Below are 19161 nucleotides of genomic sequence, written 5' to 3'. Positions count from 1 at the left end.
AAGCACAGTCCATATAGTACTTTTATATGTTTACTTATTATCATTGTTTCATAGTTTTTCGATTTAGCCCATTTTATATTCAAAAGAGCATAAGTCAACTTTCAATAGCAAACCACTGCAAAAAGGACAAACGAGACAACATAGCCGATCGACATTGTCGATTGAAACAAATTTTGTCAACTCCGCGACGATGCGCAAAATTTGGCGTCAATATGTATGCGAGCTCGTTTGTATGTATGTATATAAATATGTATGTTTGTCGGCAAAGTCGTCATTTGGTTTTTTTCAACAACACAATGTCCGCGCGAACTCGCCGTTATTTCGTTGGCTTGCCACCATGCACATAGGCGTGTCAAGTGAGGGCTCATAATATATTGATATGTTGCTTAATTTGTATTGAAAAATACTGATGCATTTATGAATTATTTTCGTAATACAATATATATATATATATATATATATATATATATATACCAATAAATTCATACCTATAATCGTTTTCAAACTGAATTCGATAAATAAAATATATATCTGAAATAATTATGTGGCGGTGCGCCCCAATCCCTCCTTGCCTGCGATCGTTCAACTCGCAAAAAGCAAAAAGCGTAGACAAAAGTCATTGCTTGTGCGGGGCAAGAAGAAGCAAGCATCAGCGTACGTGTATTTAAGAATGTATGTGTGATTATCACATTTGTGTAAATACGCATAATAAGGAAATATTCAATAAACCTAAACATATGAACATATTATATTTTCCTGATATATTTTAATTATCTCAGGAAGTAAAATATGCTATTAAAGAAATTGAATTATGATATGCTTAGACTCCAATTAATAACATAAAAAAATTAAAAAAAATTTAATTTACATCAGTTTTAGGATTCGAACTTATATGCTCGTATTCGGAATGAGCTTAACTCCTTCGCGCTTACGACCTAAGCCACCACAAAAGTGGAAACGCGGCCGCTTAGCCACCGTTTTATTTTTATCCTTTGTTCAATACACAATTGCTCACTTATAAGTTGAAAAACTAGCCTATTAAATGTTTATTTTATTATGAATTCTGGGGTTTTTACCGGTAATACAGATTTTTAATTCAAAAGGTTTTTCATAATTATAAATTTGTCATATCATAGAAATTGAAAACATAAATCTAAATAGGTATGCGCAACGATTTTTCATATAGGAATATTCGTTGTGTCTATTTATAGCATTTCGCATATTGTGTGGTGTATTTTTCTTTTTCGAAGTTATACTTTTCGATGTTCCCTCTTGTGGAATTACAAATTAGTACTCAAAAAGTTTTCATTTAACATTTGCTCCTTCTCTACTCATCAACATTCTCTGATTATGGAGTCATAAAAGTACAGAATTGTGTTTTGCCGTCGGTATTTCACCTTCATGCTTCAATTTTTCTTTTCAAATGCATGTGTAAACATATGTAACAGGACATACATATATTATGTCGTTTACACATTTGTATGTATTTTTATGTACTTAGATATGTACACTCTTTACTTCATGTGAAATCTCCGTTGACACATTTTTTGCTTTTATGTCAAAGAGTCAATCTGTCGAAGAACTGACGCAACGACAAAGCATCACAACATTGTGTTGTTGGTAGAAAATCCGAGATGTGCCATACACACTCTTACAAACATACATCGCATATGGGCAAGTGCAAAGTCAATGTGTGTACAAAAAATTCGAACGTACTTACGTAAATTCTTTGACAAATACAGTCAATACCGGTTAAATGCCAAAACCAAAGATGCAGATTTTTTATTAGATTAGATTAGATATTAGATTATTTCTATGTATTTAAAAAAAAATTACCGTTTTCTTTAAAAAATGAAGAAAAAAAAGTGAGATGCAGCAAGACACCGGCAGATAAGAGGGATTGGAGGAGTGATACTTAACCGGGGTTTACTGTATACATAAATCAGAGGAATATTGAATATTTTCTTTAAAAAGTTTCTTGAATTGTAAGTCGACAAATTTACTATGTTGTCACTTTTATTCTAAAATATTTTAATACTCATATTTGAGGGGTTGTCACTTTTCCCTTCTAGAGGGAATATCAGAAATATGTTCAATTTATGATTTCTAGCTTTTGCCATCGTCGCGAAAAGACGCTTGTGGGCAAACGCATGCTCGGGGAGATGTGTAAGGCGTTTGCTTTTATGAATGAAACGACAAAGCTTATTGCTTGTGCGCCAGCGTTCATGAATGAAAATGTTGTTGGTGTGTGATTAACTACAAATTTAGGATTTGTCAATTTGGCTGCCATATTGATTTCTGGTGCTGATGCTATTTGAGACAATTGTTGTTCTTGTACAACAATGTTTGTATTTTTCCTATTGGCTGACGTACTTACATTTGTACGCTTAAATGTATGTAGATTTGTGTATGCATTACTTATTTTGCGCGGTCATACGCATATTTGTACATACATACTTACATATAGAGCAGTGCGCTCACATGTATTTATTGATAATTGATAATATATTATTATATTATATAATATAACATATTGATGTACATACATAAATTATTAATTCTGTAAAAATTGAAATTAGAAAATTATGAAAATAGTAAAATATCATTTTTTGCATAATCTTTCACATATTATCAAAGTAGCATTTCTGCAAAAAAATAATAATATATCAATTTTTCATCATAAAAATCGTTTATATGGCAAAAAGTAATCATGCATATGTGAAGTGGCATTTGTATTTCTTGTTTTCTCATTCATTTCATTTCATTTTTCTCTTTATATTGGTAGATACGTATTTTGTCAGAGAACGTTGTTAAAAATTCTCATTTCTGTTAAATAACAGCAAAGCTATACAGAAAGTGGTGAACTCCTTGATCTCAAATTTTCAGCCAACCAATCGAGCATCATAGAAAATTCAATTTGCACCTTCTCATTGTTTTAAGTTCTCTGGTGAAACCACTTTTGAGCACTTTTTATATATTTTTTTCTATTTATTTCTCACTTATTTTTTTGTATAAAAAAATCTTGAAGTGTTTGTTTTCACCTTTATTATACTCTCGCAACATGTTGCTACAGAGTATAATAGTTTTGTTCACCTAACGGTTGTTTGTATCACCTAAAACTAATCGAGTTGCATATAGGGTTATGTACAAGTATATATAAATGATCTCTCGCAACATGTTGCTACAGAGTATAATAGTTTTGTTCACCTAACGGTTGTTTGTATCACCTAAAACTAATCGAGTTAGATATAGGGTTATGTATATATAAATGATCAGGACGAAGAGACGAGTTGAAATCCGGGTGACTATCTGCCCGTGCAAGCTGTCACTTGAGTAAAAATTGAGATATCTTCATGAAACTTGGTACACATGTTTCTTGGTACCGTGAGACGGTTGGTATTGTAGATGGGCGTAATCGGACCACTGCCACGCCCACAAAACTCCATTAATCAAAAACAAATAAATTGCCATAACTAAGCTCCGCAATAAGATACAAGACTGTTATTTGGTACACAGGATCACATTAGGGAGGGGCATCTGTAGTAAAATTTTTTTTTTAAGTAGGCGTGGTCCCGCCCCTAATAGGTTTAATGTGCATATCTCCTATCCCACTAAAGCTATAATAACAAAATTCAGTGGGAGCAAATTTTATTAGCATCTCTATCGACGGTGTTAAAATGAGTGAAACCGGGTGACAACGCCGCCCACTCCCCATATAACGGTACTGTTGAAAACTACTAAAAGCGCGATAAATCAAGCACTAAACACGCCAGAGACATTAAATTTTATCTCTAGGAGGGTATGAGATGACTTTATAGGAACCAAGTTCAAAATTAGACAGTGGGTGTGACACCGCCCACTTTTAGGTGAAAACCCATATCTCGGGATCTGTATAACCGATTTCAAAAAAATTCGGTACATAACATTCTTTTCATATTTCTGCGTTATTGTGCGAAAATGGGCGAAATCGGATTACAACCGCGCCTATTTCCCATATAACACCATTTTAAATTTCATCTGATTCTTTCACTTTCCAGTATGCAAATCAAGCAACTTTGCGTGAATAATACGTTTATAGTATGCCACCTTGTGACCAAAAATTATCTAAATTGAACCAAAACTGTTCAAGCCCCTATGTACTGAATATGTGGACCCCAGTGCCCATAGTTGACCTTCTACCGAAAATATCGGGCAATCCACAAAGAAATCTCAAACGTGTATACCATTTGACTTTGCGACAGTATAAAATGTTCGGTTTCATGTGAACTTAGCCATTTCTTACTTGTTATATTTATAATTTGCGGTAAAAGACCGCTGCCTAGTAGTAAATCTTTGAGCGGGGGTGTTGCAGTATGGATCTGCTAGCTTGGAAGCATATTTGTTAGTTGCGGTAATACTATAGCTTCTTCTTATAATGGGGCAGATTTTATTTGAGTTTTGAACTATTCTTCTGCCCATTCCCGTAATTTCAAAATTTACTAGTTTAGTTGGCAGTTGTAGCTTTAGATGCTATAAATGATCGTTTGAATTTCGCTATGTGCGTTTGAGTGCTTCTTGGCAATTGTCCTGATTTGGCATTTCGGGATTTGCAGTTGCAACTAAAGTCGTGCTTATTCTCATATTTGCGCTGTATGGGGTGAACTGGAAAAATTTGTAATATGTAATATTAAATTTTTAAAAAAGCTTCTATTTAAATTGTTGTTGCTACTAGATTGGGATCTATTGTAATTTCGATTTAGGTCGTTAAATAATTTCTTACCCTCTTTGCTGGTTTCACAACTTCACAAATCACCAATTTGCCAAATCTTCAATTATTTATGTTAGATTTAGGTTTGTTTACAAAATGTTTATATTAGCTTTTATTCATTATTTACTTGTGTTAAAATATTTTAAAGAGTAATTAACAGCGCACCGGTGACGATCGAAAAAAGGACGACGTGCGGGTTAAAAGTATCGAAAAAAGTAATGCGACAGGTTTGGAATCCAAACGAAAAAAGAGATCCGTGTAGAGGCAACGATCCCTTTTGTTGATGTTGCTGTTGGGTGGTATTCATGTGTGGTGTCATCGAGCGTGGTGTATGCTTCAAGGTATGGATGTGCTCTCGCATCATATACAGGTCCATATTGATTTGTGTAAAAAAATTTATTTTGATTTTCAAAATAGAATGGCCGATCGTGCCACGTTATGTAGCAATAATAGGTCGTCATATTGAGCGTATTGACTTGTATCGGGGGTTTGTTTATTAATACATTTTCGCTTTTATCCGCGGTTGGTAGAAAGCCTAGTTTAACGAGCGGTCTGGTTAGCGTTCTATTTTGAGTACGGAGATCAACTACCGGTATATGACCGTCTGAGCCGTAATGTTGCTTGTCTATAGGACCAAGCTGTCATTCTGAAGGGGGAGACAAATATCGCATTTTAGCACACAACCTCCAAACTGTGGCGCCTTTTCTGGATCTTTCCAGCCTGAGGGATCTTACGAGAGGATTGTGATTGGCTGTGATTTGAGAACGGCTTCAATTCAAATACATAATGTCGTGAAATCTTCATTTTTAAATTTGTAGTTTCCAGCAAATTTTTCAAATAGGATTTGAAGCTTTTTACAGCTGATTCCCATTACCCACCCATGTGGGGACCGCTTGCCAATTAATGCTTTTGGGAGCGAACTTTTGTATAGTTTTAGGCGAAAATTGTTTAACAAAGTCCACAAACTGTTTATCAGTAGCTCTGTGCGCTCCAATAAATGTTATGCCATTGTCACTTATTTTTTTGAGGGGCCTTCGGACGAAGCGAGTGAATGCCGCAAGAGAAGCCTCTGTCGACAGGTTTATATGTTGCTCAAGGTGTATAGCTTTTGTCGTAAAACCTACAAAAACGGCCACATAGGATTTCGTTAAGGTGGGAGACCTTAACATTGAAGCCTTTATCTGGAAAGGCCCAGCAAAATCGACACCTTATATTGCGAAAGGCAGAGCGAAATTACAGCGTCCAGGTGGTAGTGCTGCCATTATCTGCAATCGCATTTTTGGCTTGTATGTTGAGCAAACTTTGCACATGTAAATGCACTTTTTTATTTGAAGCTTAAGCCGGGGAATGTAAAAATCTTGACGGTCTATTTATTGCATTAGGCGATGTTCGGCCTGTATCATTAGTAAATGGACATAATGAATGTATAATGTGGTAAGTCGTGATTTTTCTGGGATAAGTATGGGATGACGTTCATTTTATGTCAGGCTTGAGTTGCCTAGCCGACCATTCGCACGAAGTAGACTTTTCGTATCCAGAAATGTTTAGTCCTAAGAGATCTTTTCCCTTAGTAGTGAGATCTCGCAGCTGAAGTAGCGCTCTTGAGTATGTACGAACAGAGCGACCTTTGCTAGGTACGTCAATGTATCGCATTGGGGGTACTCCCTTAACTTTAATTTTGCGTCGCATTTTTAGCATGTAGGCGATTACTCTAAGGGCACGGAGAAACGATGAAAATCGGTCAAGGATGTCAGTATAATCCGATGTTGAGTGGAAAGAGTTGATTTTTCGACTTTCTGGGGCATTTATGTTGCGCATGGGTGAATGTGGCCAGGAATTGGGTGATTCTGTTAGCCATCGGTGGCCATTCCACCAGAGGGTGGTTTGGCAAAATGTAGAGGTTTGCACCCTCTTGTACTTAGGTCGGCAGGATTGCTTGCACTGGCTCTGTGTCGACAAGTGACTGATCCTACTAAGTCCAGGATTTGAGACGTTCATTTGGAAATATACGTCTTTTATACATGTGGAGGTTTCTCTAACCAAGCTAATACAATTTCAAAATCGGGCCAATGATATGATTTATATTTCGCCACGTTTAAATACATTTGCACCATGGATACTAGTTTGGCTAGTAGTAGCGCACCACATAGTTCAAGCCGTGATAGACTGATTGTTTTGAGGGAGCCACCTTTGCTTTTACTACCAATAAGTTGCTTGTAGTAGCGGTATTGCATTGTGTGCGCACATAGATGGTGGCACAATATGTCTTTTCAGAAGCGTCGCAGTAGCCGTGTAGTTAGACTTTATAGACTGGGGAATATTTTACCCATCGTAGTATTTGTATCTGTGCAATGTCATGCAGATTGTTTGCGAACTGGGACAAGTTTTCTAAACGAAGTGGTTTCACTTGTTCGTCTTAATCGGTTCCGTCTAGCCATAATTCTTGTATAAGGGTTGTCATAATTGGCGAAAGCCATCCTGCGGGGTCGAAAAGAGAGGATAGAAATTTTCGCTTTGTTATGGCGGATAATGCAAATATTGACTCTGTAGTGTATAAAAACTGCTCAGATATCGCATTCTATTGAATTCCCAGAGTTTTGTTGTACTTTCCTTTTCAAAATGAAGGAAGTTAGTGTCCAACAGATTTTCTTTAGGTATGTTCTTTAAAGTACTAGGGTGGTTCGCCTTTATCTTTTTTAACGGTTGTGTCAATTGTGCTAGTAACTTGTGTGTGTGGAAGACTGTAACTTCCAGACAAGATATCGTCTACATACGTTTGTGTTCTTAACTCTTCGGTTGCCAGAGGAAATTATGACTTTATAAGTATGAGGCACAGTTGACACCGAAATTCACTATTTTTAATTTGTAGTCGCGTAGTTGACTTGTGGGGGATTTTGGAAATAATTCGTTGAAAGTGTTGATCGATATGCCAATTGCCAAGTGTTGATCGATATGCCAATAAGCAGCATTAAGTCTGGTAAAGCGTGGGTCCCGTAAATAAAATCTCATTTACGGAATTCTCTGAGCTAGTGGATCTTAAGGCATTGAAGACAACTCTTACATTTGTTGCTATTTTATCTGGCTTTACTACTGCATGATGGGGAGAGTAAAACGGGTAGTATTTGTCGTTTATGATTTTTTCGCCTGCGCTTACTTCTTCCATTTGGTCTAAATGATACACACTAACGAATTCTGGTTCAAGCTCACCTTTTTTAAGTAAGTTTTTTTCTATACTTAGAAACTGCTGTACTTCAGAGGTGTGAGAGTGAAATAAGGCGAGTGTTTTGAGAAACGACGTACCGACCATTATCTGATCTAGTAGTTGTAGCTTTGTAAAAGTCTTCACATTACTGATATTCAATTGTTTTGATTGGTATTAGAGGGAGTTCTTTTAACTACCAAAATTTCCTCAATTGTGAATTTAGGTATTCGTTTGAGATTTCCTCAACTTGATTTGTCATGGTGTTAAATGATTCTGTAACTAGTCCACTTAGAATCCACCCGAATATAATATTGTGAACAAAAAGGGTGACGGAAATTTTTTCAATACTTTCAAGTATAATTTACGGTATAAGGTCGCAAATTACTAGTAAATAAGTTGCGGTAAGACTATAGCTTTTGCCTGAATGTGCTTATCCGCTTGGGCGTAAATTCAGGTAATCGGGAAGATTTCATTTGAGTTTTGAACCACTCTTCGGCCCATTCCCGTGATTTCAAAATTGGCTTGTTTTGTTGGCAGATATAGCCTATTTTGTGCCTTAGACGCGAAGAAGGGCAGCATTCTTCACGTGTTACTTTATTAATTCGTGGCAAGCTTATGAGCGTCGTTACGTGTGTAACGACCAATATTCTTTCGTTTTTATATCTAGATTTTAGAGCCTCCCAAGCCAAATTAAAATTGTCGTCATTTAGTGCAAACTGTTTTACTATTGCGTTTGCTTGACCTATAGTTTTGTATAGAAAGTGATACAATTTTGGTGCTTATGATAATTTTGGATGGTTGATGTATACAGCTGTAAACATGTCAGGGAAAGACGGCCATTCTTCATTATCTCCATTAAATGTTTCTGTGTCACATGCGGGCACCTCGAGGTGGATGCCTGAACTTGCCTCTTGACTTTTTACTTGTGACAGCTCTAGTTTCAAATGTGGAGTCGGTGCGGTTACTTTTATTAGCTTTAATTGTTCGGAGATCATAGCTTTTGTAGCTTCATACTGGTCTAAGCATTTTAACATTTGGCGTAAGCCAATGATTTACAATTTTGTGTAGATCTGAATCGTCAGATTCTACTATTGCGTCATGAGCCGTTTGAAGACGTGTCAAAAATTATCGAGATTTTTATTTTTGATTTCTAGCACCGATTAAGAGTAGTCTTGAATCGGTGAAGATGAAAATTTAGTGCATTATCTTGTTAACCTGTCACTTTCTGAAATACATCTAGCAACCTGTTTTGAGCGTGCAGCTTCTGCAGGAGTAGTTTGAGTTTTGTCGTCATTAACCATTTTTGTTCTGTGATGTATTAATACATGCGTCAAAATTTATTAAAATTTTTTCAGTGTAGACTGATTTAAATGCAGCGATAAATGATAATTTAAACCCAATTCTCTTTTACGTATATACGGGTTTTTTTCGGATTATATTAATATTTACTTGAGAAATAAATTTTTTAATTTGTATTTGATTTTTTATGTACTTATGTTGAGGAATGTGGGTACACCCTAATACATTGATTTGTATGTATATACTTATATGCTTGTGCCAGAGAATGTTAATGAATAGGGAAGGCGCAAATGCTAGCTGTTCTAAAATGTATGTAAATATCGAAAACGCGCAAGTTCGAAAGTAAAATTTCACCACCCTATCAGGGAACCAAACGAACTACACCACTTTATGAGGGAACCAAGCAAAATGTATGCACAGATGTTCTTTCGCATGCGTAAAAACAAAAATTGAAATATTAAAAATTAAAGTAATTGACTTATGACAAGAAAATGTTAATAATGAGTAGTATGAATATAGAATTAATATGTAATTTAATAAAAAAGCAACCGCTTCTTATCTGTAAACTGAAACAGGCATCGTCGTTTGTATGTGAATATTCTCGTAATTGCATTTCCTTCATTCGCATGTCCAAATATATTTACATATATGTACACATGTGTATGTATGTCCCGCAATATGCCTTTTGTAAAAAATCAAATATTCTTGCAAGTGAGAAAAACAACGTAGACGCACCATCATCGACCAATAATATTCAAGCTAACTCGCTTTCTAAGTATCTTATATTTAAACGACAACAAATTAATTCTTAAGGAACGCTCGTCCGCTACTAAACAAAGTGTGTTCGTTCATAACTCTGCGTGCAACCACATTTGGTTTTCATATGGAATTCCTACCGCAAATGCGCGAAATTTAACTTTTTAAATAAAATTAAATAATGAAAATGAATTTGAATGGTTTCAGAAACAATTGAACAAACCAGACAAAATTTTAGATAGCACTTCTGCTTCCTCAGGACGATACTAAAAAACAGAAATTGAAGAATTTGTCTGATGCGCCCTTCAGAAAGCAGAATTGGCAACATGGCCTATTAGCGATTTAAAACATTATTTTAATTTATTTCATAATATGGCATTAAATTATACAATTTCTGAACAATTACCACTAATATAAAATCGGTGATTACTTCTATTAGGGGCCATCCATAAATTACGTCATGCGAATTTCAGGCCTTTGTAACCCCCTTCCCAGTCCTTTTCACAAGTTGTCACATTTTGATAAACCCCTCCCGCCTGACGTGAAGTCACACATTTTCCAATTTTATGGATTTCTTGAAAAATAATAAAAAAAAGCAAGTATTTTCATTTATTCTTATATTTATTGAATAATCCTTAATAAAATCAACATTTAGTTGAATATTCAAAGTATAGAGACAACAATGCTAATCAAAAATATAAAACTTAATAATCTTGTGTCCATGGACTTTGGGCCCACTCCTTTATGTTATTTATTACTGGTAAATCAAGCACTTCATTTTCGTTCTGAATATGGAAGTCAGGAATATCCTTCGTATCAACAGCGTTTTCTTCCATCCATAAAGCATCGTCATCATTCATTAAACAGAGAATCTCTCGAGCACGTCTAGCCCAATTCTTAGAGGACGAATTTTCGTGATATGTAACATCTCTTGTTTTTTATGTGATTGTTTATGTTGATTAGTGGCTTTATATGAAGAAAAATGTAGGCCACATATGCTACACGATCTTTTTAATAAGTATGACTCGACATATGGAACTTGTTTCTGATGGGATGATGCTCGGAGATTTAATGATATCTGTAGTAATAATGGAGCAATAACACAGGTGGTGGTAAAAATCCTTCTTTCAATAATTTCCAAAGACTAGATCGCCTAACACCGCAACATGCAATCATTTCACACTTAACTATTTGTAAAAAATATTGTGACTCACGTACATGATTAGCATACCAAGAAGCGTTATTTTTCAACATCATAGCCTGTTCAATATCCAGTCCAGCACCAGTTGGTGCAACATATTCGGCAACGACTGGAAAATTATCAATGACTGACTTGCTCCAAATGTCAGCCAACACATTACCCTCACTTTCAAAATTTCGTTTTTCTAGATCTAAGTCAGTAGTTCGATTACTTGAATCAAGATCTGACCCAAAATCATCATGATTTAATATTACACCAGTAAGTTCTCGACTGAGAGGTGCCATGCGTCGTTCAACTCTGTTGAATGCAATCCTTCCTGGCAATTGTAGTTATATAAATTGCATCTAAATCAAAATCTTTAAAATGTTGTAAAGCTGAAACTATAACCCGCTCGTACCGGGGATTTTCAACAGGTCCACCATCGCATGTAAAAATGAAAACCGGTTTTAAAAAACCTTCTCTAGTTCTGATCATGTTTTCAAGAGTCGGTAATTCAGTAAGCTTGTGAACGTCACTGGCATGAGTCTCTGCGTTGGAAGTTGAATGTTTTCTACTACTCTTGCAAAAAACCTAAGCACAGGAAGATAGAAAAATGAGCAATCACTTGCCAACAACTTAAACCTACGCGAATCTTTACTATTGAGAACTCTCGTAAAATTTAGTGCTTTACTTGCATTACAACATCGTTCTAAGAGTTGAACGTTGCATGAGACATAATTTCATGGCGACTGTACTTAAGTATTAAAAAATAAAGATCGCGTTTGTAAAAATATAATATTTTTTTGTTTACCTATAAATTTCGTGTTTGGACATCACAAATTTTTGAAATGTGATGACACAAAGCTTTTGACCCCCCACCCCTTGTCAAACAGTGTCACATAAGTACGAATGACTATTTGAAAATATAAATTATTAGCATTTTTGTCATATCAGATAAATTGAAAACACAAATCCAAATATGTAGGTATGCGCATCAATAATTCATTTAAGAACATTCGTTGTGTCGTATTGACGTTCTTCTAAGTTTTCAGGTCAACCAATGCCCGAATCTCACGTTTTTTGCTTTCATGTCAAAGAGTCAATTTGTTGAAGGACTGACTCGACGACAAAGCATCACAACATTGTGTTGTTGGCAGAAAATCCGAGATGTGCCGCAAAAATAAAGGAACGATCGCCGATTGTCCCTTTTTTCTGCGTTTTGTGGGCTTGTGGGGTTGTCTCTTTTCGCTTCTAGAAGGAACATCAGAAAGTTGTTCAATTTATGATCCAGCGTTTGCCATCGTCGTGAAAAGACGCTTGCAGATTTGTGTATGCATTACTTATTTTGCAATGTCAAACGCATATTTGTACATACAAGTTATGTTATTTAGTATGCTCCAAATGAACTGTTGCATCTGTGCAGAAGTTTTAAGCGGTGTTGCGTTATGGGGGGTAGGGTTTTTACTTTCGAAAAATCGATTTTTCTCTTATCTTATTGTCTAAGATTTCAAGAATATGTCCTTAAAATTTTAGGTCGATAAAAGCAATATTCTTAAAGTTATTATTTTATTAATCTCCTGGCCTTTAACGCTCCAATAGTTCATAAACTTTAGATGCGTTTTTATCAAAACTGCTTTTTCAAAGTCCACTTCACTGTCATTTCAAAACTACTTGACTGATTCATTTCAAACTTTATACACATTTTGGACACATAAAATACCGCCCCCCAACGTTAAGTAAAAAATTCATTTTGTATATTAAGGGTGTTTTTCACCCCCGAAATGGCGAAATCTTTAGTGGAAAATAACAGTTTACACTTTAAATAGCCGCCAAAAATTTTTAAATGCGAAAAATTGAGTCTGATTAGAACTAATTTACATTACAAAATTAACTTAGAGCTAAACCTAAAAGTTGAACCCATAAGCTACAAGCAGCTGACCTAGTTAGTCAAGTCACTGAACTCATGCGTCAACGGAATATGTCTCAGCATAAGCGATAATGGAGCATAATCAAATATCAGGTTACCGAAACTGACCTAGTAATCAGGCCACTGAACTCATGCGTCAGCGGAGCAAATGGATAAAGGTAACTAGGTAACAAAGGTAAAAGGTAAAAAGTACGGTAAGGTAAGTAAGGTAAAAGGTAACAAGTTTCTTAATTCTTATGTGTTAACTTACATACTAACTTATAGACCAGTGCGCCCACAAGTGCGCACAGTGATAAGTGATAATATTTAAAATTCAATCCCCCCATGTGTAAATACCAAAGAATGTAAATGAACTCCATATTGATGTACAAGTATGAATGTATGTATGTACATAATTGTATATAAATTATTGATTTTGTAACAATTGAAATTAGAAAATTATTAAAAAAGTAAAACATATATATTTTTTTGCATAATCTTTCCCATTTTATCAAGACGCATTTGTGCAAAAAATCGTATTTCATCGTAAAAATCGTTTATATGACAAAAAATAGTCACGCATATGTCAAGTGGCATTTGTAGTTTTTTCTCCAAAGTATTTTATTTTTCTCTTTATGTTGATAGATACGTATTTCTGCCAGAGAGCATTCTCATCTCTGCTCAGCAGCGAATTGCACAGAAAATAGTGAATTCCCTGCTCACAGTTTTTCAGCTCTGTTAGCCATCCAATCGAGCATCATACAAAATTTAATTTGCGCCTTCATTTGGCTACACGTTAAGAAACTTAACAAGTAAGGAAGGGCTAAGTTCGGATGTAATCGAACATTTTATACTCTCGCAAAGTCAAATGGTATACTCGTTTGAGATTTCTTTGTGGATGGACCGATATTTTCGGTAGAAGGTCAACTATAGGTACTGTGGTCCAAATATTCAGTACCTAGGGGCTTGAACAGTTTTGGTTCGATTTAGACAATTTTTGGTCACAAGGTGGCATACTTTAAACGTATTATTCACGCAAAATTTTACCCCGATATAATCATTGTTGCCTGATTTGCATAGTGGAAAGTGAAAGAATCAGATGGAATTTAAAATGGTGTTATATGGGCTATCGCTCATTTCACACTTTAACATAGAGATATAAAAATAATGTCATGTACCGAATTTGGTTGAAATCGGTTAAGCAGATCCCAAGATATGGGTTTTCACTTAAAAGTGGGCGGTGCCACGCCCACTGTCTAATATTGAACGCGATTCCCATAAAGTCATCTCAAACCATCCCAGAGATAAAATTTAATGTCTCTGGCGTGTTTAGTGCTTGACTTATCGCGCTTTTAGTAGTTTTTAACAGTACCGTTAAATGGGGAGTAGGCGGAGTTGTCACCCGCTTTAACCCATCTTCACACTGTCGATATAGGATCTAAAAACATTTTCTTCCAGTGAATTTTGTTATTGTACTTTACTCAAGTAAAGCACGGACGGTCGGACGGACGGACGGACAGACAGTCACCCGGATTTCAACTCGTCTCTTCATCCTGATCATTTATATATATATAACCCTATATCTAACTCGATTAGTTTTAGGTGATACAAACAACCGTTAGGTAAACAAAACTATTATACTCTGTAGCAACAGGTTGCGAGAGTATAAAAATTGTGCTGAAATTTTAACATAGAGAGTTTAAACAGAGAACTTAGAACAGGTGCAAATTGAATTTTGTATGATGCTCGAGTGGTTGGCTGAAAAATTGAGATCATGGAGTTCACCACTTTCTGTAATATTTGCTGTTATTTAACGGAAATGAGAATTTATAACAACGTTCTCTGACAAATTACGTATCTCCCAAATAAACAAGAAATACAAATACCACTTCACATATGCATGATGATGATATATGATTTTTTTGCACAAATGCTACATTGATAAAATGTGAAAGCATATGCAAAAAATGATATTTTACTATTTTCATAATTTTCTAATTTGAATTGTTACAGAATTAATAATTTAAGTATGTACATATGTACATCAATATGTTATATTATATAATATAATAATAAATTATCAATTATCAATAAATACATGTGAGCGCACTGCTCTATATCTAAGTATGTATTTTGGCGGAATTATTGACACGTCTCAATTTTATATAAGCTTAAAACATATGTAAATTAATACATAATATATTTGATTTTGGCGCAATTATCGACACTTGACAATTTCACCTATGCGGAACAAAGAAAGCTAGACACTTTCAATACATATTTACATAGAACATACAAGAAGAAAATTGTTACAAGTTTTCTCTGGTATGTATGTGATATGTAAATGTGTATTTCTTTGATTTTGGCGCAATAATTGACACTTGTTTTAATAAATACATATGTAAAATGGGCCAAAACGAAAAAGAAGTACATAATTACTTTTACACATGCATTTGAAAAGAAAAATTGAAGCATGAATGTGAAATGCCGACGGCAAAACACAATTCTGTACTTTTGTGACTCAATAATGGTGTCAAGTAAATGAATTATTTTAAGAAATATATCAAAATATGTTTAAATTATTATTAATAACTCACAATAAAGTAAAAATGAATTGAAATGAATTAACATAAAATAATTTAAAAATAATAAATAATAGTTCAATAAAAGGGAATATATTTCAAATGGCATATCAATATTCCCAGTTTTGCTTACATATTATATTCTCTTCAATCAGAGAACTTCATTTAAGTTCTCTGCTTCAATATTCGTCGGTTGGTTATGTTAAGAGAGCGTATGTTTACAGATTCACCGCTGTTATAAAAGCGAGAAATGTTATTTGTTTATCGTGCATGTGTGGTGAACTCCTTGATAAATTCCTACAAATTGTTCGCTGTCGAAACTGCACTTTCTCGTTCATTTATTTTCTCTGGTTTAAATATGAACATGTGCGTTGATGACAAGGGCGTCACTTAAACGGTGCGCCACAGCATAGGTAATATTAATTAGTTTAAGTGTTAATCCTAACTGTCATACAGTCCACTCATTTAAAATAATTACTTTGTCATCAGCAATATGCGCAAATATCCTTGAATATTTTTATCTTCGACAATGCCGAGACAATACACAAGGCATAAACAAAAGAAATTTATTTATGCAACACTTAACAATCTCTACAAGAGCAGTGACAGTCATCTGACCGGTAATATGACAGTCACAGCTGAAAAAATTTTGTCAGCGCGCAGAACAAAGTTTCTATCTCTTTAACTCATGGGTATTCGATTAATTCCCTATATATGTATATCTATACTGCGCACACTTATGCCTTTTACTGAGTCACTGGTTTTCATAAAACCATCAAAGCTGAAAATTGTCAATTATGACTGCAAATCTATCAAAAGTGAAAAATTCTTTTGCGCAGTATATAATATAAGTTTTATTTCTTTAATAAAATTTAAACTTTTAATCAAAATTAGTTATAATAATATACCTAAATATAAAAAGGAATGCAACAAAAAATATAATTAAATAATAAATTATGAAAAGAAATATTCACTTGATTCCATCTCATCTTCTCAATAGCTCTGTGTACGTCTTTCGAAGATGTCTCTGTTTAACAATAACAGTGACGGTCAGTTGACAAGTATACAGTCCGTCACGACTAATATAAAAAATGTGAGTGCATTAGTAAGTACTTGCAGATAAAAAAAATATATTATCTATACAATTTAATACACATGCAATGCATGGCAAAAGAATATACACATACATACGCACATATAATATAAGTATGTAGATAAGATAGATTTTAAAAATAGTAAATAAACGATGAATTTAGTCAAATAAAATTAGAATGAAATAGTTCTCACTCGCTGACGTGTCTATTAATTTAGTCCCCCATCAGAGGTAAGACAATATTGTATACCTCTTCATCATTTGGTCTTACAAACCAAATAAGCATAGAATGTTTTGTTTACTTCCCGTAACATAAAAATGTTAAGATAATCAAACAAATGATTAAAATGGGTGAGGTAGGGATGTGAAGGTAACCAAACAAAATGTCAAAATTTCGGCGGATGACATTTCCAACCAAACAAAGATTTTCAGGTTAATATGAAGAACTTTCCACTTTCACATTTGTGAACCGGAAGAAATAATTTTTAGTGAAAATTCTAATAAATAATGTATATATACATATTCAACATAGAAATATACAATATAATCCAGTTATGATTAAATTTTTCATACTTATATAATATTATAATGCCGATATATGGCCTAAATTATATACATATATATAACTTCTAGAATATTTATATAATTTCCTTAATTGTATTCAGTAAGCTGTCTTTACCTCACACAAGGCCAAAGGATGATAGTTTGTGTAAAAGCCGTAGAACTTCAGCACAGCATTCAATTCCTTCTCAACCTGTTAACGCACAGCTTCTATGCTCAACACTTAGAATATTTCAATTCGATACGCAGCAACCATGGCAAAATGCGTGCTAGATTGAAATCGGGCATCTCATAATAGACATTTTCGAAATCTTAATCCTCCGAGATGACAGTCTTCTGCGTATAAATAGCAGTGTTAGCCGCTACCTTCCACAAGGTGGTGTGTTACAAACGACAAAGCACATATTAATGATTTCCTTTAGATGCCGCACAACCCAAGAGTGCGTTATTTGACGACACACCAGCAAAATGGAAAGTGTTGAGTGTCATTTGAAAACACTTAAAAAATTCACAAAGTAAGTGAATAAGTAGATTAGGTTAGGTTAGGAGGTCGATCCCAAGAAGGATCCCACTTGGATAGCTTAGGACGCCAGTCCGTTGTGATGCCTACAAAACTCCTATAATCTGGATCAAAAGGCCCTTATAAGTCGACAAAACGCTTTGTGCTTACAATAAACTGGTTAAGACGGCCAATATCCATTTCGGCTAAGTATTCAGGTCCGCCAAAAGTGTGATTGCCGAGATATTTCAATCTCAGCCTAGCGAAAGCCGGACATTGGAGGAGAAAGCACCGGGATGATTCCACCTCGTCCTCCTCCATGCAACTTTGGCAACTAGCATCGGGTTGTACTCTAAGCCGTACCGCATGAGTGCCCATTGGACAGTGCCCAGTGAGAACTCCTACCACAGCGGCGAGATGCACTGTGCTCAGGGCGAGAAGTTCCCCCGACCTCCTGCGCTCCACTCTTGGTCAGAAGAGTCTCGCGGTCGCACAGGAGTTGGTCGTCGACCAGCGTCTGCTGAGTGCACGCGAGGCCCATTGATCCAAAGCTAGAACGCAAGACGTTAACGGAGATCCAACTCGATCCCATTCCGATGTGAGCAGGGCAAGGGTGCCCCCCTGGATAGCTCATCGGCTTTGAAGTTTCCAGCGATTCCGCTGTGACCAGGCACCCAAACGAGCCTGATATTGAAATAGCCAGATGCTATCTCTAGTGAAGACAGACACTCCTTGACTAGCTTTGATTGAACGGTTCGCGCGCTCAAAGATAGTATTGCCGCCCTACTATCGGAGTGAATGCTCACTTCTACAAACGAGGCTGCACTACGCAGCAGTACTTCAACCGCCACCTTGATAGCAGCCACTTCCGCCTGAAAAACACTACAGTGGTCCGGTAGCCTGAAGCTAAGACTGACGGAGAGCTCCTTGCAGAAAACTCCCCCTCCAAAATGAATAAGTAGTTCATTTAAGTATTGCGCAGCCATGCTTACCTGCGCAGCACATTCACCCAAGCTCTGCGCGACTACAACAGCCACCAGTTGGACATTGTTTGCTAATGCCTACTGAAAACGCGTTTTAATATCATCAATCAACCACAGAAACAACAATTTGTCCCGTGACCGCATTTAAAAAGGTTTTTCCTGAAACATTCGTGTCCGGTCAGAAATTGCGTCATTATTACAATATTACATGATTATTATCAGTATCGCCGTGCTTGCTCTCCATCCAGGCTTGCACATTTCCGATTAACTTGTACGTCCACCAACCTTTTTCTGCGATGTCCCAGCGGCTCTGTCACTCACATATACTTTACTGCTTTCTTCGTTTCGCTCTT

This window comes from Bactrocera oleae, chromosome 2 (assembly GCF_042242935.1).
Source record: "Bactrocera oleae isolate idBacOlea1 chromosome 2, idBacOlea1, whole genome shotgun sequence".
NCBI classification, from domain to species: domain Eukaryota; kingdom Metazoa; phylum Arthropoda; class Insecta; order Diptera; family Tephritidae; genus Bactrocera; species Bactrocera oleae.
Note: the sequence above shows the minus strand (reverse complement) of the source record.